At 44.1% G+C, this 24,980-nt stretch overlaps 1 protein-coding gene across 1 annotated transcript in view; it reads right to left on the reverse strand.

Moving 5' to 3' along the window:
• Positions 1–24,980, reverse strand: part of LOC128685501 (GTP-binding protein Di-Ras2) — a 141,332-nt gene that overhangs the window by 44,686 nt on the left and 71,666 nt on the right. The window lies entirely within an intron of this gene.

Here is a 24,980-nt window from a genome sequence, read left to right on the forward strand (position 1 = left end):
GACAGTGTCTGTGACAGTAATAAGACTGTGTCAGTGACAGTAATAAGACAGTGTCAGTGACAGTAATAAGACAGTGTCAGTGACAGTAATAAGATAGTGTCAGTGACAGTAATAAGACAGTGTCAGTGACAGTAATAAGATAGTGTCAGTGACAGTAATAAGACAGTGTCAGTGACAGTAATAAGTGTCAGTGACAGTAATAAGACAGTGACAGTAATAAGACAGTGACAGTGACAGTAATAAGGCACTGTCAATGACAGTAATAAGACAGTGACAGTAATAAGACAGACAGTGACAGTAATAAGACAGTGACAGTAATAAGACAGGGACAGTAATAAGACAGTGACAGTAATAAGACAGTGACAGTGACAGTAATAAGGCAGTGTCAATGACAGTAATAAGACAGTGACAGTAATAAGACAGTAATAGTAATACGACAGTGACAGTGACAGTAATAAGACAACGTCAGTGACAGTAAGAAGACAGTGACAGTGACAGTAATAAGACAATGTCAGTGACAGTAATAAGACAGTGACAGTGACAGTAATAAGACAGTGTCAGTAACAGTAATAAAACAGTGACAGTGACAGTAATAAGACAATGACAGTAACAAGACAGTGACAGTGACAGTAATAAGACAGTGTCAGTGACAGTAATAAGACAATGAGAGTAACAAGACAGTGACAGTGACAGTTATAAGACACCAACAATGACAGTAATAAGACAGTGACAGTGATACAGCTGAGAGGTAAACTTGACAACATAACCTTGAGATGGAATAACATATTGACGCTCTGAGTCCAGACACTCCAGTCATGTTATTCCCAACGTGTGTACCAGGCCTTTGTGTATGTGTGTACTCACCTCTATGTGGTTGCAGGGGGTCAGTTCACAACTCCTGATGTGTGTGTGTGTGTGTGTGTGTGTGTGTGTAACTACTTATTATGCATGCACTGGAGCTAAGTTAAGCTTTTGGTGTGCTGTTTTCAATAAGTTTTTTCATTATATAATTTTTTAAGACATTTCTAATGGTTCTGTTGGTCTGTCAGTCTGTTGTGAAGAAAGTTTACCTTGTATACATCGAGTTCATTTTCTTCTCAGTTTACAACTGTTGCGTTTCTGTTATTCCTGTTTCATGTGGTAAGGTGTTTTCTTGGTATTGTTTTTCATATTCTTTTATCACATTATATGTAGTTATCATTTTTTATCCTGCCAGCGGTCACTATGGCATCTTTAACGTTAATTAAAACTAAAAATTTCAGCTCCATTAGTCATTTTTTTGCTCTAATTTGGACCTCTCCGAACTAATCTATGTTTTTTTTAGGTGTGGGCAGAACATCCGCTACATATTCCACTTTTGGCTTAACATATGTTGTAACAATTTTTTTTTAAATTTCTCCGTCCATGTGTTTGAAAGTTAATTTATAATTTGCCAGGACAACATCCGAGTTTCTCACAGTTTCATTAACTTGAAGTTCCAGTCACACTTCTTTTAATATCTCAGAGCCGTCTTTCTAATGCTTTCAGTATTTAATTAGTTTATATTCTCCGCGTGTCCTATTTCACAATCTCTAACTTACGTTACTTGACATGTATGTATATTAACTACCTTCATAATTCTGTCACTTTGTTAGCTCACTTTATCCATGCTAACCTTTAGTGATTTATAATTATTTTTATTGTTTATTTTGCCTACGATTTTTGCATCATCCGCAAGCATATTCACATTGTTTTCTATTATTTCTGGCAAATCATTTATATAAATTTATAAAGAGAGTGACAAGTACAGGTCCTTGTGGCACCCCACTGGGAACATCCCCCCACGAGGACATTTTATCCTTTTATAACTATCTGCATTTTCCTGTCATTCAGAAATCTCCATTATAAGTCCTATATTTTGCAGTTTCCAAATTAATCTCTCCAGGAAACTCTGTCAGAAGCTGGATTAAAGTCCAGGTAAACACCACCAACTCATCCTGAACAATTTCCGCGACTGTTGTTATTACAGCTTAAATTATTTGAACTGCACCAATTTACAGACTGGAAACCAACTTGCGCATTAGTTTTACTAGTAAGGTTTTGCTCTCCAAATATTTTATCATCATCAGTCATTTTTTTAAAACAGAGGAAAGTGGATTCTCCATGGGAAGTGGAAGAGAATTCTTCCTCCGTGAGCCATGCGTGACGTAAGAGGCGACTAAAATGCCGGGAGCAAGGAGCTAGTAACCCCTTCTCCTGGATACATTACTAAAGTTAAAAAGAAAAACTTTTGTTTTTCTTTTTGGGTCACCCTGCCTTGGTGGGATACGGCCGGTGCGCTGAAAGAAAAAGGAAAGTGGATGCAAAATTTACAGAGCGGAACTTATTACATTACTAGTAAACAATTCCGTGATAAAGAGTTGTGTTGTCCACTCTGGCCAGCACAACTGTACCACACTGTGACCAGCACAACTGTACCACACTGTGACAAGCACAACTGTACCACACTGTGACCAGCACAACTGTACCACACTGTGGCCACCACAACTGTACCACACTGTGACCAGCACAACTGTACCACACTGTGACCAGCACAACTGTACCACACTGTGACCAGCACAACTGTACCACACTGTGACCAGCACAACTGTACCACACTGTGACCAGCACAACTGTACCACACTGTGACCAGCACAACTGTACCACACTGTGACCAGCACAACTGTACCACACTGTGGCCAGCACAACTGAATCACACTGTGGCCACAACAACTGTACCACACTGTGGCCAGCACAACTGTACCACACTGTGACCAGCACAACTGTACCACACTGTGGCAACAACAATTGTACCACACTGTGGCCAAAACAACTGCACCACACTGTGGCCAAAACAACTGCACCACACTGTGGCCAAAACAACTGTACCACACTGTGGCCACCACAACTGTACCACACTGTGGTCACCACAACTGAACCACACTGTGGCCACCACAACTGCACCACACTGTGGCCACCACAACTGTACCACACCGTGGCCAACACAACTGTACCACACTGTGGCCAGCACAACTGTCCAACACTGTGGCCACCACAACTGTACCACCCTGTGGCCACCACAACTGCACCACACTTTGGCCAGCACAACTGTCCAACACTGTGGCCACCACAACTGTACCACACTGTGGCCACCACAACTGTACCCCACTGTGGCCAGCACAACTGTCCAAAACTTTGGCCACCACAACTGTACCACACTGTGGCCACTACAACTGCACCACACTTTGGCCAGCACAACTGTCCAACGCTGTGGCCACCACAACTGTACGACACTGTGGCCACCACAACTGTACCACACTGTGGCCACCATAACTGTACCACAATGTGCCCACCACAACTGTACCACACTGTGGCCACCACAACTGTTCAACACTGTGGCCACCACAACTGTACCACACTGTGGCCACCACAACTGTCCAACACTGTGGCCACCATAACTGTACCACACTGTGGCCACCACAACTGTCCAACACTGTGGCCACCACAATTGTACCACGCTGTGGCCAGCACAACTGTACCACACTGTTGTCAGCACAACTGTACAAGATTGTGGCCAGCACAACTGTACCACACTGAGGCCAGCACAACTGTACCACACTGTGGCCAGCACAACTGTACCACACTGTGGCCAGCATAACTGTACCACACTGTGGCCACCTCAACTGTACCACACTGGCCAGCACAACTGTACCACACTGTGGCCAGCATAACTGTACCACACTGTGGCCAGCACAACTGTACCACACTGTGGCCAGCACAACTGTACCACACTGTGGCCACCACAACTGTACCACACTGTGGCCACCACAACTGTACCACACTGTGACCACCACAACTGTACAAAACTGTGGCCAGCACAACTGTACCACACTGTGACCAGCACAACTGTACAAAACTGTGGCCAGCACAACTGTACCACACTGTGACCAGCACAACTGTACAAAACTGTGGTCAGCACAACTGTACCACACTGTGGCCAGCACAACTGTACAAAACTGTGGCCAGCACAACTGTACCACACTGTGACCAGCACAACTGTACAAAACTGTGGCCAGCACAACTGTACCACACTGTGGCTAGCACAACTGTACAAAACTGTGGCCAGCACAACTGTACCACACTGTGGCTAGCACAACTGTACAAAACTGTGGCCACCACAACTGTACCACACTGTGGCTAGCACAACTGTACAAAACTGTGGCCAGCACAACTGTACCACACTGTGACTAGCACAACTGTACAAAACTGTTGTCAGCATAACTGTACCACACTGTGGCCAGCACAACTGTACCACACTGTGGCCAGCACAACTGTACCACACTGTGGCTAGCACAACTGTACAAAACTGTGGTCAGCACAACTGTACCACACTGTGGCTAACACAACTGTACCACACTGTGGCCAGCACAACTGTACCACACTGTGGCTAACACAACTGTACCACACTGTGGCCAGCATAACTGTACAACACTGTGGCCACCACAACTGTACCACACTGTGGCCAGCACAACTGTACCACACTGTGGCCAGCACAACTGTACAAAACTGTGGCCAGCATAACTGTACAACACTGTGGCCACCACAACTGTACCACACTGTGGCCAGCACAACTGTACCACACTGTAGCCAGCATAACTGTACAACACTGTGGCCACCACAACTGTACCACACTGTGGCCAGCACAACTGTACCACACTGTGGCTAGCACAACTGTACCACACTGTGGCCACCACAACTGTACCACACTGTGGCCAGCACAACTGAACCACACTGTGGCCATCACAACTGTACCACACTGTGGCCACCACAACTGTACCACACTGTGGCCACCACAACTGTACCACACTGTGGCCAGCATAACTGTACAACACTGTGGCCAGCACAACTGTACCACACTGTGGCCACCACAACTGTACCACACTGTGGCCAGCACAACTGTACCACACTGTGGCCACCACAACTGTACCACACTGTGGCCAGCACAACTGAACCACACTGTGGCCAGCATAACTGTACCACACTGTGGCCAGCATAACTGTACCACACTGTGGCCACAACAACTGTACCACACTGTGGCCAGCACAACTGTACCACACTGTGGCCACCACAACTGTCTCACACTGTGGCCACCACAACTGTACCACACTGTGGCCACCACAACTGTACCACACTGTGGCCACAACAACTGTACCACACTGTGGCCAGCTCAACTGTACCACACTGTGGCCACAACAACTGTACCACACTGCGGCCACCACAACTGTCCAACACTGTGGCCACCACAACTGTACCACACTGTGGCCACCACAACTGTACCACACTGTGGCAACCACAACTGTACCACACTGTGGCCAACACAACTGTCCAACACTGTGGCCACCACAACTGTACCACACTGTGGCCATCACAATTGTACCACACTGTGGCCACCACAACTGTCTCACACTGTGGCCACCACAACTGCACCACACTATGGCCACCACAACTGTCCCACTCTGTGGCCACCACAACTGTCCCACACTGTGGCCACCACAACTGTACCACACTGTGGCCACCACAACTGTACCACACTGTGGCCACCACAACTGTACCACACTGTGGCCAGCACAACTGTACCACACTGTGGCCACCACAACTGTACCACACTGTGGCCACCACAACTGTCCCACACTGTGGCCACCACAACTGTCCCACACTGTGGCCACCACAACTGTCCCGCACTGTGGCCACCACAACTGTACCACACTGTGGCCACCACAACTGTACCACACTGTGGCTAGGACAACTGTACCACACTGTAACCAGCACAACTGTACCACACTGTGGCTAACACAACTGTACCACACTGTGGCCAGCACAACTGCACCACACTGTGGCCACCACAACTGTACCACACTGTGGCTACCGCAACTGTACCACACTGTGGCCAGCACAACTGTACCCCGCTGTGGCCAGCACAACTGTCCAACACTCTGGCTACCACAACTGTACCACACTGTGGCCACCACAACTATACCCCACTGTGGCCAGCACAACTGTCCAACACTGTGGCCACCACAACTGTACCACACTGTGGCCACCACAACTGTTCCACACTGTGGCCAGCACAGCTGTCCAACACTGTGGCCACCACAACTGTACAACACTCTTGCCACCACAACTGTACCACACTGGGGCCACCACAACTGTACCCCACTGTGGCCACAACAACTGTACCACATTGTGGCCACTACAACTGTATCACACTGTGGCCACCACAACTGTTCAACACTGTGGCCAGCACAACTGTACCACACTGTGGCCAGCACAACTGTCCAACACTGTGGCCACCACAACTGTACCACACTGTGGCCACCACAACTGTACCACACTGTGGCCACCACAACTGCCCAACACTGTGGCCACCACAATTGTACCACACTGTGGCCAGCACAACTGTCCAACACTGTGGCCAGCACAACTGTACCACGCTGTGGCCAGCACAACTGTACCACACTGTGGTCAGCACAACTGTACCACATTGTGGCCACCACAACTGTACCACACTGTGGCCACCACAACTGTACCACACTGTGGCCAGCACAACTGTACCACACTGTGGCCAGCACAACTGTACCACACTGTGGCCAGCACAACTGTACCACACTGTGGCCAGCACAACTGTACCACACTGTGGCCAGCACAACTGTACCAATTAGAAGATCTAAGGAAGACAGCCCTGCTAACCCAAACACTGCCTCCGCTGCCAGACAACCACTTAACCCAAGCTCCGAGAAAACAAGCCTTCTCCTCCATTGCTACACAGTATCTACTTCAGTGATACTATGAAAGGATATCGCAGAAGAAACAACACCAGTAATAATAGAATAACAGCAAGGACCCTAGAACTCAACTTGTCTACCCAGCAGGACGCCGGTGTATCATCAACCCCCCTCACCGCCGCCACCCAGGGAACAACAACAACAACAACAACAAACATGGCTGACTCCCCCTCCAACTCCACTCCCTTCAAAGGATTCACCCATGATAACTCAGGTATGATTATTCCTGACAATATCAAGGACTACATCGTTGCTCTAGAAAATGAAATCAAAGATATCAAAGCAACACTCGAGCGACGAGAATCCAAGATAACCAACCTCGAGAACAAGATCCAAAACCTTGAAGAGAAGATTACATCGGGAAGTGTTGACACAGAAAATACTCTAAAAGCAGCTATAGCCAGTCACACTGAGCAAATTACAACAATAAATATGAAGGTTGAAGAAGCAATCAAGGACTGGAATCAGAACATGCACACTCGACTAAATGAATACCTTGATTTCCAAGACGACAAAACTGAACAAGATAAGTTGTCTGATGCAGTTATAATAAACAGTCCACACATTCCAAGTGACATAACACAAGCTCAGTGCAAAGAAACTGCTATCAGGATAATACAGAACCACGTACAAGTCATCGTGCAAAACAATGAAATCAAAGAAACACGTTTGCTAGGAAAACCAGGAAGTAAACACAGTATAATGATCAGACTTCATTCATACGATAAAAGAAAGGACCTAATTAAATCAGCAATTACAATGAAAAATGGAGTGTACATAAATGAGTGTCTAACAAGACAACGTCAAAACCTTCTGTTCAGGCTGAGAAAACTTAAACAGGAAAACAAAATACATCAGTGTTTCACGCAAGATGGGAAAATACTAGTAAGGAAAACATCAACAGGACAACAATATATCATCTCAAACGAACATGATTTCTCTACCTTCCTTAGAAAAGCTGACATTTCTGTAACAGATTAGATAAGTGCCCTTAATACATATATACGTGTGGTGCATATAGTGTACCTTACTATTATATTGTACATTATTATTTTTATTATTTTTCATCACTAGCTAATGCCAACTACCTCCAATACTCTATACTTCTTTCTTACTGCTATTAATTGCTCATAATTTTAAATTACAAGTCAAATCTTACTCCAAATTAATAATATTCATTATTCTTACCTGTCCATTTAATTTTGTTTATCACTACTTGTTTTTTAGTCACTTTTCATTGTGTATGCAATTAGTATATATTCCAATTACTTTTTTGCAAGTACCAAAACTATCTTTTGCTAGCTAGTACCAACTACCTCATTTTTTTTTTTACTTTTTATTGTGCAATAAACTGCTCAATTTATTTAATATTACAAATCAGATCTTACTCCTAAACCAATATTATTTCATAGTGACTATCTGTCCATTTAACTTTGTTTACCATTACTTAATTTTAGTCCCTTATATATTTTCTCCTTTATTTTAGCTTTATATAACTACCCTAGTTTATATATTCACAATTGTTAAAATAATCAAGGTGCTATTCTCAGGTGCTAAAGTAGAATAAGTTCACAATTTTGCCATTATATTCCAAAGCTCATTTATTTGATTACCACTTTATTGTTCACCACAACTTATATTAGTCCCTTTTATATTATAATTTTATACTATAATTCTAACTTTAAAGAATTACCTTTATAGTACTACCTACTATCATATTCCCAAGCTCCATTATTTGATCATCACTTTATTTGTATTAGTCCCTTTTATATTGTCTCCCTTATTTTAGCTTAAAAAAAAAAAAAACTACCTTAGCTTAAAAAAAAAAAACTACCTTAGCTCATTATTTTACATTTGTTAAATAATTCAGGTGCTATTTTTTAGCTTAAGACTATTTACTTTGTTTTATACTTAATTCTAACTATAGATTCACTACAAATCTTATGATTACAAGCATTGATCCTGATACCAACCTCTTATTTAATGACTTAAATGAATCAAACAGTTACTGTAATTACTACACTGCAGAACAATCAAAGGCACTTCTCAGTGCCAACAACAACATAACTATCTTTAACTACAATATCAGATCTTTAAGCAAGCATTACGATGACCTCATAGCATTACTAAATTCCTTACATGCCAATATGTCCATCATCACACTAACTGAAACCTGGCTAAAGCCTGATAGTACAGATGTCTATGCCATTCCTGGTTACACAGCCATACACAACTGTAGGCCAGACCAACAAGGGGGTGGCACTGCTATATACTACTCAGACCAACTAGAATGTATCACTAATACTTGCACAAGGGATGAACATGGGGAATATATAATAGCTAAATTCAAATCCAAATACCTACAAAAACCTCTCACGGTGATAAACATCTACAGAGTTCCACAGTCAAGCATTAGCCAATTTAGTCAAAACCTAGGAAGTATGATAACTGATGCACGCATGAACAAAGATCACTTACTACTCTCAGGTGACTTCAATATAAATCTCCTGCAAGACCAGGACCCACACGTTACTGAATTCACAAACACAATGAGTAACTGTATGTTGCTACCAACAGTAACAAAACCTACAAGAGTTACAGAGACTAGTGTTTCCCTACTTGACCACATCTGGACCAACACCATATCCCCTTTAAAATCAGGCATAATTACAGATAATACCACAGACCACTACCCTACTTTCCTCATAACAACTCTTGGTAAACTACCCCAAGACACTACTAAAGTCACCTTCAGATTTCACAATGAGGCAGCCATTAATAACTTCACAACAGCAGTAGCAAACATTGACTGACACACTGAGCTAGAAATCAATACAGATATTGACGAATGTATTAATAATTTTCTAAAAAAGACCCAATACCTCTATAATAAGCACTGCCCTAGAAAAACTAAACAGATGACAGCTAAGAGACTGAACAGTCCCTGGCTAACACCCAGCATTCTCAAATCCATAAATACAAAACACCGATATGAAAAACAGTACAGAATGGGTCACATAACCAGAGACCAAACAAAACGTTACTCGTCAATCCTAACCAGCCTGATAAGAAGGGCAAAAAAATTGTATTATGAGAACAGATTATCCAACTTACGAGGTGATATAAAAAAGACCTGGAAAACCCTATCAGAAATTCTGGGAACAAAAAAGATATCACGAAATAGCGAAATAAAATTAGCAAAATCAGATGAACCCCAACTCCCACCAACAGAAACAGCAAACAGACTCAATGATTTCTTCTCCACTATAGGACAAAACCTTGCCAATAAAATCCCAAGCTCAGATACCCCACCAAATGACTACCTCACCGGCAACTACCCGAACACACTGTTCCTAGCTCCGACTAACCCATACGAAGTCTCCCTTATTATCAACGCACTAAAAAACAAGGCAGGAGATTTAAATACCTTACCACCCTTTATATACAAAAAAGTGTCACAAGTGCTATCACCAATCATTGCAACACTCTTTAACAAATCCATTGAATCCTCCACCTTCCCTACAGTACTCAAAATAGCAAGGGTCACCCCGATCCACAAAGGAGGACCAAACAGAGTTGAATAACTATAGGCCAATATCCAACTTACACCCTCTCTCAAAAATCTTCGAAAAATTAATTCATAAACGAATCTACTCCTACCTTATCTCCCAAAACATACTCAACCCCTGCCAATTTGGATTCAGGCCTAATAAAAATACTAATGATGCTATTATACACATGCTAGAACATATATACACTGCAATAGAGAAAAAAGAAGTCCCACTGGGGATCTTCATTGACTTACGTAAAGCTTTTGATACAGTTGACCATGACTTGCTCCACGTAAAATTGTCACACTATGGTATTAGAGGGCACTCCCTCAACTACCTCAAGTCTTACCTCAGCAACAGAAGCCAATATGTGTACGCAAATGGGGCAAACTCTTCTGCACAACCAATTACAGTTGGTGTCCCACAGGGAAGTGTCCTTGGCCCTCTTCTCTTTCTCCTATACATAAATGACCTACCAAATGCTTCGCAATTACTCAAACCCACACAGCTAACAAGATAAACGACTTCTTCTCAAACATAGGATCTAAACTCGCCAGTAAAATCCCACATACCAATGCCCATGCCGGGGACTACCTAGATGGAAATTTCCCTAATTCCTTCTATCTTGCACCAACTGAGCCCGCGGAAGTCATTGAGATCATAAAGTCACTTAAAAATAACTCGGGGAATCTGTCTCATGTCCCACCGTTACTGTACAAGCGAGCGGCCCATGTCCTTTCGCATGCTATTTCATTACTTTTTAACAAGTCAATAGAGACTAGCACCTTCCCGAAACTACTCAAGATGGCAAGGGTTACACCAATACATAAAGGTGGTGACCCTACAGATTTAAGCAACTATAGGCCAATATCTAACTTACCATTGCTATCCAAAATCTTTGAGAAACTCGTGCACAGGAGACTGTATTCATTTATAACGGCTCAAAACATACTCAACCCCTGCCAGTTTGGATTCAGGAAAAATAAAAGCACTAATGATGCAATCATAAAAATGCTAGATCTGCTTTACACAGCATTGCAAAATAAGGAATATCCACTAGGAATTTTTATTGACCTAAGAAAAGCTTTTGACACAGTAGACCACGACATCCTACTCCACAAACTTGATCACTACGGTATAAGAGGCCATGCGCTTGCTTATTTCAAATCTTACATTACTAATAGGTATCAGTACGTCACCATTAAAGACACAGCATCAGCAACACGGCCACTTGATACTGGAGTTCCGCAGGGAAGTGTCCTTGGTCCCCTGCTCTTCCTCATATACATCAATGACCTTCCAAACGTATCCCAACACCTGAAACCCATTCTCTTTGCTGATGACACGACTTATGTCATCTCTCACCCTAATCTTGCCACCCTCAACACCATTGTGAATGAGGAGCTGATTAAAATATCGACTTGGATGACAGCCAATAAACTTACGCTTAACACTGACAAAACCTACTATATTATGTTTGGTAGCAGAGCAGGAGATGCACAAATTAACATTAAGATTGACAACACTCTAATTACCAGAAATAATGGGGGAAAATTCCTAGGCTTATACCTTGACAACAACCTGAATTTCAGCACCCATATCCAGCATATAGCCAAAAAAGTATCCAAAACGGTTGGGATCCTCTCGAAGATACGATACTACGTGCCGCAAAATGCCCTTCTCACACTATACCACTCACTTATTTATCCATACCTCACCTATGCTATTTGTGCTTGGGGATCAACTGCAGCAACACACCTAAAGACAATAATAACCCAACAAAAAGCTGCAGTAAGAATAATCACTAAATCCCATCCCTGGCAACACCCCCCCCCACTCTTCATAGATCTAAACTTACTCCCAGTTCAGTACATCCACACTTACTACTGTGCAATCTACATCTACAGGGCCTTAAACTCTAATATCAACCTTGACCTAAAACGCTTTCTTGATAGTTGTGACAGAACCCACAGGCATAACACCAGACATAAACATCTCTACGATATTCCCCGTGTCCGACTAAACCTTTACAAAAATTCAATGTATGTCAAAGGCCCTAAAATCTGGAATACCCTACCTGAGAACTCTAGAACTGCAGACACATTCATCACCTTCAAAACTACCATTAGAAAACATCTTATCTCCCTGATACACCCCGTCAACTAACTACACGAATACCACCTGGTGGTTCACACTTACACTCACTCACTCATTTGACCATAAACAGAAATATTAATCTCAGTCTTAAAATAATGAATCCTGTGATACTCCAATACTGAAACTATGTACTGTGCCAAAACAAAAGCATTCACATTGCTAAACTCACAAACTAGTATTTAGTCACTTAGCCATAATACCAACTTACCTCATAATTTGTAATATTTTACAATTAAGAATAAAACTAAGTATGCCCGAAATGCCTAGCCATGCTAAGCGTTCTAGTGGTACACTCTGTAATCACAATTTTACTACATGTAAACCAAACAATAACCAAATTTCTGTAAACTCAGCATTGTAATCCTTATAGAGAATAAACTTTGAATTTGAATTTGCAGATGACACTACATACGTCTTCTCCCACCCGAGCCCAGTCACGCTAGCCAATACTGTAAATACCGAATTACAGAAAATATCTACCTGGATGAGGACTAACAAACTTACACTAAACATTGACAAAACCTACTTCATTCAGTTTGGTAACAGAGCTACAGATGTACCTCTTAACATAATGATAAACGGATCACCTATCACAAAGCTAACAGAGGGAAAATTCTTAGGAATCCACCTTGATAATAGACTCAAATTTCATACACATATACAACAAATTTCTAAGAAAATTTCCAAGACTGTAGGCATACTATCGAAGATACGGTACTATGTTCCACAGTCAGCCCTCCTGGCCCTTTATCACTCTCTTATTTACCCCTATCTCACCTATGAAATTTGTGCATGGGGCTCAACAACAATTAACCATCTCAGACCACTAATTACCCAACAAAAGGCTGCAGTTAGAATGATAAATTCTCACTACAGGCAACACACTCCACCAATATTCAAAACACTCGACCTACTCACCATACAAAACATCCATACTTATTACTGCACCTATTACATACATAGAACACTTAACTCTGATATTAACCCTCCCCTCAAACATCTCCTTGCCAACCTCAACAGAACACATGACCATAACACAAGGCACAGATCACTCTTTGATGTTCCTCGTATCCATCTCACGCTATGCAAAAACTCAATGCACATAAAAGGCCCTAAAATCTGGAATTCATTACCTGTAAATATAAAAGAAACACTACCTGTTTATAAATTCAAGTCTCTTCTCAAAGATCACTTACTCACCCAAAACCAAATAAATACTGAATAACTGAACCTTATAAATTGTATATCTTAAATGTTTCTCACAATTATATCACATAAATGTTAAACCTAAAACCCAATCTAACTTTACTATTTTTTAAATACACTACCTAACAGAATACTCCATACGACTGAATGTACAGCAATGCATGCAACCATATGACCTGTCTTTGTAATACTCATTTGTGCTTTATAGTTATCTGTTTACAATAATGTTTTATCACTGATTTCATCATTGCTTAGTTAATCTTAAGTTAATTTTAAGCCAGCCCGTAATGCTATGCATATAAGTGGCTTTGGCATGCTGCTCTTACCTGTATTTTTTGTACCTCTGTATGTATGCTCAAATTGTAAATAAATAAAGTAAATAAAAAAATAAAACTGTGGTCAGCATAACTGTACCACACTGTGGCCACCACAACTGTACCACACTGTGGCCACTACAACTGTACCACACTGTGGCCACCACAACTGTACCACACTGTGGCCACTACAACTGTACCACACTGTGGCCACCACAGCTGTACCACACTGTGGCCACTACAACTGTACCACAGCTGTACCACACTGTGGCCACCACAACCACACTGTGGCCACTGTACCACACTGTACCACACTGTGGCCACCACAACTGTCCCACACTGTGGCCACCACAACTGTACCACACTGTGGCCACCACAACTGTACCACATTGTGGCCACCACAACTGTACCACACTGTGGCCACCACAACTGTACGACACTGTGGCCACCACAACTGTACCACACTGTGGCCACCACAACTGTACCACACTGTGGCCACCACAACTGTACCACACTGTGACCACCACAACTGTACCACACTGTGGCCACCACAACTGTGCCACACTGTGGCCACCACAACTGTACCACACTGTGGCCTCCACAACTGTACCACACTGTGGCCACTACAACTGTACCACACTGTGGCCACTACAACTGTACCACACTGTGGCCACCACAACTGTACCACACTGTGGCCACCACAACTGTACCACACTGTGGCCACCACAACTGTACCACACTGTGGCCACCACAACTGTACCACACTGTGGCTACCACAACTGTACCAGATTGTGGCCACCACAACTGTACAACACTGTGGCCACCACAACTGTACCACACTGTGGTCACCACAACTGTACCACACTGTGGCCACCACAACTGTCCAACACTGAGGCCACCACAACTGTCCAACACTGTGGCCACCACAACTGTCCAACACTGTGGCCACCACAACTGTACCACACTGTGGCCAGCACAACTGTATAACACTGTGGCCACCTCAACTGTATCACACTGTGGCCACCATAACTGTACCACACTGTAGCCACCACAACTCTACCACACTGTGACCACCACAACTGTACCACACTGTGGTCACCACAACTGTACCACACTGTGGCCACCACAACTGTATTACACTGTTGCCAGCACAACTGTCCAACACTGTGGCCAGCACAACTGTCCAACACTGTGGCCACCACAACTGTACCACACTGTGGCCACCACAACTGTACCACACTGTGGCCAGCACAACTGTCCAACACTGTGGCCACCACAACTGTCCCACACTGTGGCCACCACAACTGTACCACACTGTGGCCACCACAACTGTACCACACTGTGGCCACCACAACTGTACCACACTGTGGCCACCACAACTGTACCACACTGTGGCCACCACAACTATACCACACTGTGGCCACCACAACTGTACCACACTGTGGCCAGCACAACCGTACCACACTGTGGCCACCACAACTGTCCCACACTGTGGCCACCACAACTGTACCACACTGTGGCCACCACAACTGTACCACACTGTGGCCACCACAACTGTACCACACTGTGGCCACCACAACTGTACCACACTGTGGCCACCACAACTGTACCACACTGTGGCCACCACAACTGTACGACACTGTGGCCACCACAACTGTACGACACTGTGGCCACCACAACTGTACGACACTGTGGCCACCACAACTGTACCACACTGTGGCCACCACAACTGTACCACACTGTGGCCACCACAACTGTACCACACTGTGGCCACCACAACTGTACCACACTGTAGCCACCACAACTGTACCACACTGTGGCCACCACAACTGTCCCACACTGTGGCCACCACAACTGTACCACACTGTGGCCACCACAACTGTACCACATTGTGGCCACCACAACTGTACCACACTGTGGCCACCACAACTGTACGACACTGTGGCCACCACAACTGTACTACACTGTGGCCACCACAACTGTACCACACTGTGGCCACCACAACTGTACCACACTGTGGCCACCACAACTGTACCACACTGTGGCCACCACAACTGTCCCACACTGAGGCCACCACAACTGTCCCGCACTGTGGCCACCACAACTGTACCACACTGTGGCCACCACAACTGTACCACACTGTGGCCACTACAACTGTACCACACTGTGGCCACCACAACTGTACCACACTGTGGCCACCACAACTGTACCACACTGTGGCCACCACAACTGTACCACACTGTGGCCACCACAACTGTACCACACTGTGGCTACCACAACTGTACCAGATTGTGGCCACCACAACTGTACAACACTGTGGCCACCACAACTGTACCACACTGTGGTCACCACAACTGTACCACACTGTGGCCACCACAACTGTCCAACACTGAGGCCACCACAACTGTCCAACACTGAGGCCACCACAACTGTCCAACACTGTGGCCATCACAACTCTACCACACTGTGGCCAGCACAACTGTATAACACTGTGGCCACCTCAACTGTACCACACTGTGGCCACCATAACTGTACCACACTGTAGCCACCACAACTCTACCACACTGTGGCCACCACAACTGTACCACACTGTGGTCACCACAACTGTACCACACTGTGGCCACCACAACTGTATTACACTGTTGCCAGCACAACTGTCCAACAATGTGGTCAGCACAACTGTCCAACAATGTGGTCAGCACAACTGTCCAACACTGTGGCCACCACAACTGTACCACACTGTGGCCACCACAACTGTACCACACTGTGGCCAGCACAACTGTCCAACACTGTGGCCACCACAACTGTACCACACTGTGGCCACCACAACTGTACCACACTGTGGCCACCACAACTGTACCACACTGTGGCCACCACAACTGTACCACACTGTGGCCAGCACAACTGTACCACACTGTGGCCACCACAACTGTACCACACTGTGGCCACCACAACTGTACCACACTGTGGCCACCACAACTGTCCAACACTGTGGCCACCACAACTGTCCCACACTGTGGCCACCACAACTGTACCACACTGTGGCCAACACAACTGTACCACACTGTGGCCACCACAACTGTACCACACTGTGGCCACCACAACTGTACCACACTATGGCCACCACAACTGTACCACACTGTGGCCACCACAACTGTACGACACTGTGGCCACCACAACTGTACCACACTGTGGCCACCACAACTGTACCACACTGTGGCCACCACAACTGTACCACACTGTGGCCACCACAACTGTACCACACTGTGGCCACCACAACTGTACCACACTGTGGCCACCACAACTGTCCCACACTGTGGCCACCACAACTGTACCACACTGTGGCCAGCACAACTGTACCACACTGTGGCCAGCACAATTGTACCACACTGTGGCCACCACAACTGTACCACACTGTGGCCACCACAACTGTACGACACTGTGGCCACCACAACTGTACCACACAGTGGCCACCACAACTGTACCACACTGTGGCCACCACAACTGTACCACACTGTGGCCACCACAACTGTACCACACTGTGGCCACCACAACTGTACCACACTGTGGCCACCACAACTGTCCCACACTGTGGCCACCACAACTGTCCCACACTGTGGCCAGCACAACTGTACCACACTGTGGCCAGCACAACTGTACCACACTGTGGCCAGCACAACTGTACCACACTGTGGCCACCACAACTGTACCACACTGTGGCCACCACAACTGTACCACACTGTGGCCACCACAACTGTACCACACTGTGGCCACCACAACTGTACCACACTGTGGCCACCACGAATTTCATAGCTCATCTTGTTTTACTGCTTTATTTCTCGTTAGTATCCAGAGATATTTTCTTAACCAGAGATAATTTCTTTACTTCTCTTCCAGTTACTTTAGTATCCCTCACTTCAGTTCAGTATGCTTCACTTCAGTTACTTCAGTATCCCCCACTTCAGTTACTTCAGTATCCCCCACTTCAGTTACTTCAGTATCCCCCACTTCAGTTACTTCAGTATCACCCACTTCAGTTACTTCAGTATCCCCCACTTCAGTTACTTCAGTATCCCCCACTTCAGTTACTTCAGTATCCCCCACTTCAGTTACTTCAGTATCCCCCACTTCAGTTACTTCAGTATCCCCCACTTCAGTTACTTCAGTATCCCCCACTTCAGTTACTTCAGCATCCCCCGCTTCAGTTACTTCAGTGTTCCCAACTTCAGTTACTTCACTATCCCCCACTTCAGTTACTTCAGTATCCCCCACTTCAGTTACTTCAGTATACCCCACTTCAGATACTTCAGTATCCCCCACTTCAGTTACTTCAGTATCCCCCACTTCAGTTACTTCAGTATCCCCCACTTCAGTTACTTCAGTATCCCCCACTTCAGTTACTTCAGTATCCCCCACTTCAGTTACTTCAGTATCCCCCACTTCAGTTACTTCAGTATCCCCCACTTCAGTTACTTCAGTACCCCCCACTTCAGTTCAGTGTCCCCCACTTCAGTTACTTCAGTATCCTTCACTTCAGTTACTTCAGTATCCCCCACTTCAGTTACTTCAGTATCCCCCACTTCAGTTAATTCAGTATCCCCCACTTCAGTTACTTTAGCATCCCCCACTTCAGTTACTTCAGTGTCCCCCACTTCAGTTACTTCAGTGCCCCCACTTCAGTTACTTCAGTATCCCCACTTCAGTTTCTTCAGTGTCCCCCACTTCAGTTACTTCAGTATCTTTCACTTTAGTTCAGTATCCCCCACTTCAGTTACATCAGTATCCCTCATTTCAGTTCAGTATCCCCCACTTCAGTTACTTCAGTATCCCCCACTACAGTTACTTCAGTATCCCTCACTTCAGTTCAGTATCCCCTACTTCGGTTACTTCAGTATCCCCCACTTCAGTTACTTCAGTATCCCCTACTACAGTTACTTCAGTATCCCTCACTTCAGTTCAGTGTCCCCCACTTCAGTTACTTCAGTATCCCCCACTTCAGTTACTTCAGTATCCCCTACTTCAGTTACTTTAATATCCCCCACTTTAGTTACTTCACTATCCCCCACTTCAGTTACTTCAGTATCCCTCACTTCAGTTCAGTGTCCCCCACTTCAGTTACTTCAGTATCCTCCACTTCAGTTACTTCAGTATCCCCCACTTCAGTTACTTCAGTATCCCCCACTTCAGTTACTTCAGTATCTTCCACTTCAGTTACTTCAGTATCCCTCACTTCAGTTCAGTATCCCCTACTTCGGTTACTTCAGTATCTCTCACTTCAGTTACTTCAGTATCCCCCACTTCAGTTACTTCAGTATCCGCCACTTCAGTTACTTTAGTATCCCCCACTTCAGTTACTTCATTATCCCTCACTTCAGTTCAGTATCCCCCAGTTCAGTTACTTCAGTATCCCCCACTTCAGTTACTTCATTATCCCTGACTTCAGTTCAGTATCCCCCAGTTCAGTTACTTCAGTATCTCCCACTTCAGTTACTTCAGTATCCCCCACTTCAGTTACTTCAGTATCCCCCACTTCAGTTACTTCAGTATCCCCCACTTCAGTTACTTCAGTATCCCCCACTTCAGTTACTTCAGTATCCCCCACTTCAGTTACTTCAGCATCCCCCGCTTCAGTTACTTCAGTGTTCCCAACTTCAGTTACTTCACTATCCCCCACTTCAGTTACTTCAGTATCCCCCACTTCAGTTACTTCAGTATACCCCACTTCAGTTACTTCAGTATCCCCCACTTCAGTTACTTCAGTATCCCCCACTTCAGTTACTTCAGTATCCCCCACTTTAGTTACTTCAGTATCCCCCACTTCAGTTACTTCAGTCCCCCACTTCAGTTACTTCAGTATCCCCCACTTCAGTTACTTCAGTATCCGCCACTTCAGTTACTTTAGTATCCCCCTCTTCAGTTACTTCATTATCCCTCACTTCAGTTCAGTATCCCCCAGTTCAGTTACTTCAGTATCCCCCACTTCAGTTACTTCATTATCCCTGACTTCAGTTCAGTATCCCCCAGTTCAGTTACTTCAGTATCTCCCACTTCAGTTACTTCAGTATCCCCCACTTCAGTTACTTCAGTATCCCCCACTTCAGTTACTTCAGTATCCCCCACTTCAGTTACTTCAGTATCCGCCACTTCAGTTACTTTAGTATCCCCCTCTTCAGTTACTTCATTATCCCTCACTTCAGTTCAGTATCCCCCAGTTCAGTTACTTTAGTATCCCCCTCTTCAGTTACTTCATTATCCCTCACTTCAGTTCAGTATCCCCCAGTTCAGTTACTTCAGTATCCCCCACTTCAGTTACTTCATTATCCCTGACTTCAGTTCAGTATCCCCCAGTTCAGTTACTTCAGTATCTCCCACTTCAGTTACTTCAGTATCCCCCACTTCAGTTACTTCACTATCCCCCACTTCAGTTACTTCAGTATCCCCACTTCAGTTACTTCAGTGTCCCCCACTTCAGTTATTTCTGTGTCCCCCACTTCAGTTACTTCAGTATCTCTCACTTCAGTTCAGTATCCCCCACTTCAGTTACTTCAGTATCCCTCATTTCAGTTAAGTATCTCCCACTTCAGTTATTTCAGTATCCCCCACTTCAGTTACTTCAGTATCCCCCACTTCAGTTACTTCAGTATCCCCCACTTCAGTTACTTCAGTATCCCCCACTTCAGTTACTTCAGTATCCCCCACTTCAGTTACTTCAGTATCCCCCACTTCAGTTACTTCAGTATCCCCCACTTCAGTTCAGTGTCCCCCACTTCAGTTACTTCAGTGTCCCCCACTTCAGTTACTTCAGTATCCCCCACTTCAGTTACTTCAGTATCCCCCACTTCAGTTAATTCAGTATCCCCCACTTCAGTTACTTTAGCATCCCCCACTTCAGTTACTTCAGTGTCCTCCACTTCAGTTACTTCAGTGCCCCCCACTTCAGTTACTTCAGTATCCCCACTTCAGTTTCTTCAGTGTCCCCCACTTCAGTTACTTCAGTGTCCCCCACTTCAGTTACTTCAGTATCTCTCACTTTAGTTCAGTATCCCCCACTTCAGTTACATCAGTATCCCTCATTTCAGTTCAGTATCCCCCACTTCAGTTACTTCAGTATGCCCCACTTCAATTACTTCAGTATCCCCCACTTCAGTTACTTCAGTATCCCCCACTTCATTTACTTCAGTATCCCCCACTTCAGTTACTTCAGTATCCCCCACTTCAGTTACGTCAGTATCCCCCACTACAGTTACTTCAGTATCCCACACTTCAGTTCAGTGTCCCCCACTTCAGTTACTTCAGTATCCCCCACTTCAGTTACTTCAGTATCCCCTACTTCAGTTACTTTAATATCCCCCACTTTAGTTACTTCACTATCCCCCACTTCAGTTACTTCAGTATCCCTCACTTCAGTTCAGTGTCCCCTACCACTTCAGTATCTCTCACTTCAGTTACTTCAGTATCCCCCACTACAGTTACTTCAGTATCCCTCACTTCAGTTCAGTGTCCCCCACTTCAGTTACTTCAGTATCCCCCACTACAGTTACTTCAGTATCCCTCACTTCAGTTCAGTATCCCCTACTTCGGTTACTTCACTTCAGTTACTTCAGTATCCCCTCACTTCAGTTCCCTCACTTCAGTATCCCCTAGTTACTTCAGTATCCCCCACTTCAGTTACTTCAGTATCCCCCACTTCTCACTTCAGTTACTTCAGTATCCCCACTTCACTTCAGTTACTTCAGTATCTCTCACTTCAGTTACCACTTCAGTTACTTCAGTATCCCCACTTCACTTCAGTTACTTCATTATCCCTCACTTCAGTTCAGTATCCCCCAGTTCAGTTACTTCAGTATCCCCCACTTCAGTTACTTCAGTATCCCCCACTTCAGTTACTTCAGTATCCCCCACTTCAGTTACTTCAGTATCCCCCACTTCAGTTACTTCAGTATCCCCCACTTCAGTTACTTCAGTATATCCCCAACTTAGTTAGTTCTTCAGTATCCCCCACTTCAGTTACTTCAGTATCCCCCAGTATCCCCCACTTCAGTTACTTCAGTATCCCCCACTTCAGTTACTTCAGTACTTCAGTATCCCCCACTTTAGTTACTTCAGTATCCCCCACTTCAGTTACTTCAGTATCCCCTACTTCAGTTACTTTAGTATCCCCCACGTTAGTTACTTCAATATCTCCCACTTCAGTTACTTCAGTATCCCCCACTTCAGTTACTTCAGTATCCCCCACTTCAGTTACTTCAGTATCCCCCACTTCAGTTACTTCAGTATCCCCACTTCAGTTACTTCAGTATCCCCAACTTTAGTTACTTCAGTATCCCCCACTTCAGTTACTTCAGTATCCCCCACTTCAGTTACTTCAGTATCCCCCACTTCAGTTACTTCAGTATCCCCCACTTCAGTTACTTCAGTATCCCCCACTTCAGTTACTTCAGTATCCCCCACTTCAGTTACTTCAGTATCCCCCACTTCAGTTACTTCAGTATCCCCCACTTCAGTTACTTCAGTATCCCCCACTTCAGTTACTTCAGTATCCCCCACTTCAGTTACTTCAGTATCCCCCACTTCACTCATCTATTAGGGACTTACAAACCTTTACATTTCAAAAAGCTTCGCTTGTAACTACGCTCTCAAGATTGTTTAATTCTTCACTTACTTTCTTCTCAGTTTTATAGAATTTTTCGTTGTCGTTTGATCTTTGCATTTTGTCTCTAACATTTAGACTGTTTTTTTCAGACATGAATAAAAGATTTGATTCTGTGTTGCTCTTGTTCACTGTTGGTTTTTCAAAATTTCTTTCTTCCCCTTCTTCTTGCATTTGCATATTCATTGCTAGCTCGTGTGTGTGTGCGTGCGTGTGTGTGTGTGTGTGTGTGTGTGTGTGTGTGTGTGTGTGTGTGTGTGTGTGTGTGTGTGTCTGTGTGTGTGTGTGTGAGCACTGACGTACCCAGCACGTCAGGCTGACAGGACTGAGGCGGTCACAATAGCTCAACAATTTGCTCAAGTTACGAGAATTGTGTTAGGTTTCTGGAAGCCGTGATTGACTAGCGACCTTCCCGTCTACCTGGGTAATATGACCAATACAGTTATAATATTAACGTAACCACAACATGAATATACCTCCATCGTGCAAGTGGCTGACGGAGAACTGCAAGTTATTACGATCCGTATCACTCTCTGTACTTATAACTTTTAATATGTAGTTATACATATGGTAATATATGCTTAACAATTCTCAGACGGGCAAACCTTTAACAAAAAATTATATTTTGGTCCACAGCAAGATTCGAACCCGCACACTCTCTACCAAAGTGCACAGTACTTCCGCCACTTGGCCAGATTTCTGCTGTGGACGGAGAGATACGGTAATATATAAATAACCCTATACTACCATATTCTATTTTATACTTCTCTATAGTGGTAAAAATCATTCATATATAGAATCATTTAAGGATGATTAAATAATAGCCAGAATTATAGAAGTTACTGAATTCCTGTAAAAACTACATTGCAGTTTCACTTTCTGTTTTTGACAACAGTTTGTTGCAGTGTCCTATGATTTCTCTTTCACGAAAGCCTATACAAGCGTTTGTGTTGCACCTCTTGCCTCAGAGTTTAATACCATTGTTTTGCGTTATTAAATAACTTTGCACTTTAAATACGTCTTCATTCACATCTGACAATTTTTAGACGATAATTTAGACGACGTTTCGGTCAGTCTAAGACCATCATCATGTACAAGAGTGAGAGAAAATCCGAGAGAGAGAGAGAGAGAGCCAGAAGATAAGTTAAGTGAAGAGGTGAGAAAATAGGTCAGGCGAGGTAATGTTTGATTCTCATCGTTTTTTATAAATGAGAATAAGCTACGGTATTTTCCGGCATATAAGGCGCACCTTTTCCCACTAAAATATTGGAAAATCACTCTGTGCCTTATATAATCAAGGTCAGGATCAAGGGCTGGCTTTGGGTTGCGCTTTAACGTAAAATAAGAGAGTAATTAGCCCTTGACAAACATGATAAGTAATTTAAAGTTATACGTCTGTGCTGCGCCTTATATGACGGAAAATACAGTAAGTGGTTTTCAGTAATTCCTTTAAGGTTTTTTAACTTTCACTGTTCCTGGCTCAACCCTCCCCGATGTATTTTTCCCTCGTATGTAAAATCTGGGATCTGAAACCAACCATCACATTGCCTAAGAGTTCCCAAGACCGTAATATCCGTAGTGTTGTGTGCTGGGAAATTTATACCCCAGTAAATCATGGAACAGTTGAGTATCAGGTCTAAAGGAAGTTTTAATGACATTTAATGACAATGTTTGACCTTTCAACTCTCATGACTGACCACTGTTTAGCAGATCGGCACGATAGACGAGCTTCCAATTTGGATATCAAATAAGTCTCAGATGTCAATTCACCAGAACATAAGTTCACAAGCCATGGGTTCAAGTCCCAACCGTTCCGTGGTTCGCTTGCAATCGTGATACTACAATCTCGTGAGTTATTACAGCTCAACCCAAGACCTACCCTCCTTCAGCTGTGTTCCTGGTGGTTAGACATTGTTCAGTCGACTTAACTGGTTGTTAGCGCCCAGCCTCGTCCTCCTTCATCCACATGTTAATTGTTACAGTATTTGTTACACAATGTTAGCAGCAAATTTCAAGTAAACGATTATGCAAGTTATATGATGATGATGATGATAATGATGATGATGATGATGATGATGATGATGATGATGATGATGATGATGATGATTATGATGATGATGATGATGATGATGATGATGATGATGATGATGATGATGATGATGATGATGATAATGATGATGATGATGATGATGATGATGATGATGATGATGATGATGATGAATAATATGATGATGATGATAAT

Source organism: Cherax quadricarinatus, chromosome 5, assembly GCF_038502225.1.
Source record: "Cherax quadricarinatus isolate ZL_2023a chromosome 5, ASM3850222v1, whole genome shotgun sequence".
NCBI lineage: Eukaryota > Metazoa > Arthropoda > Malacostraca > Decapoda > Parastacidae > Cherax > Cherax quadricarinatus.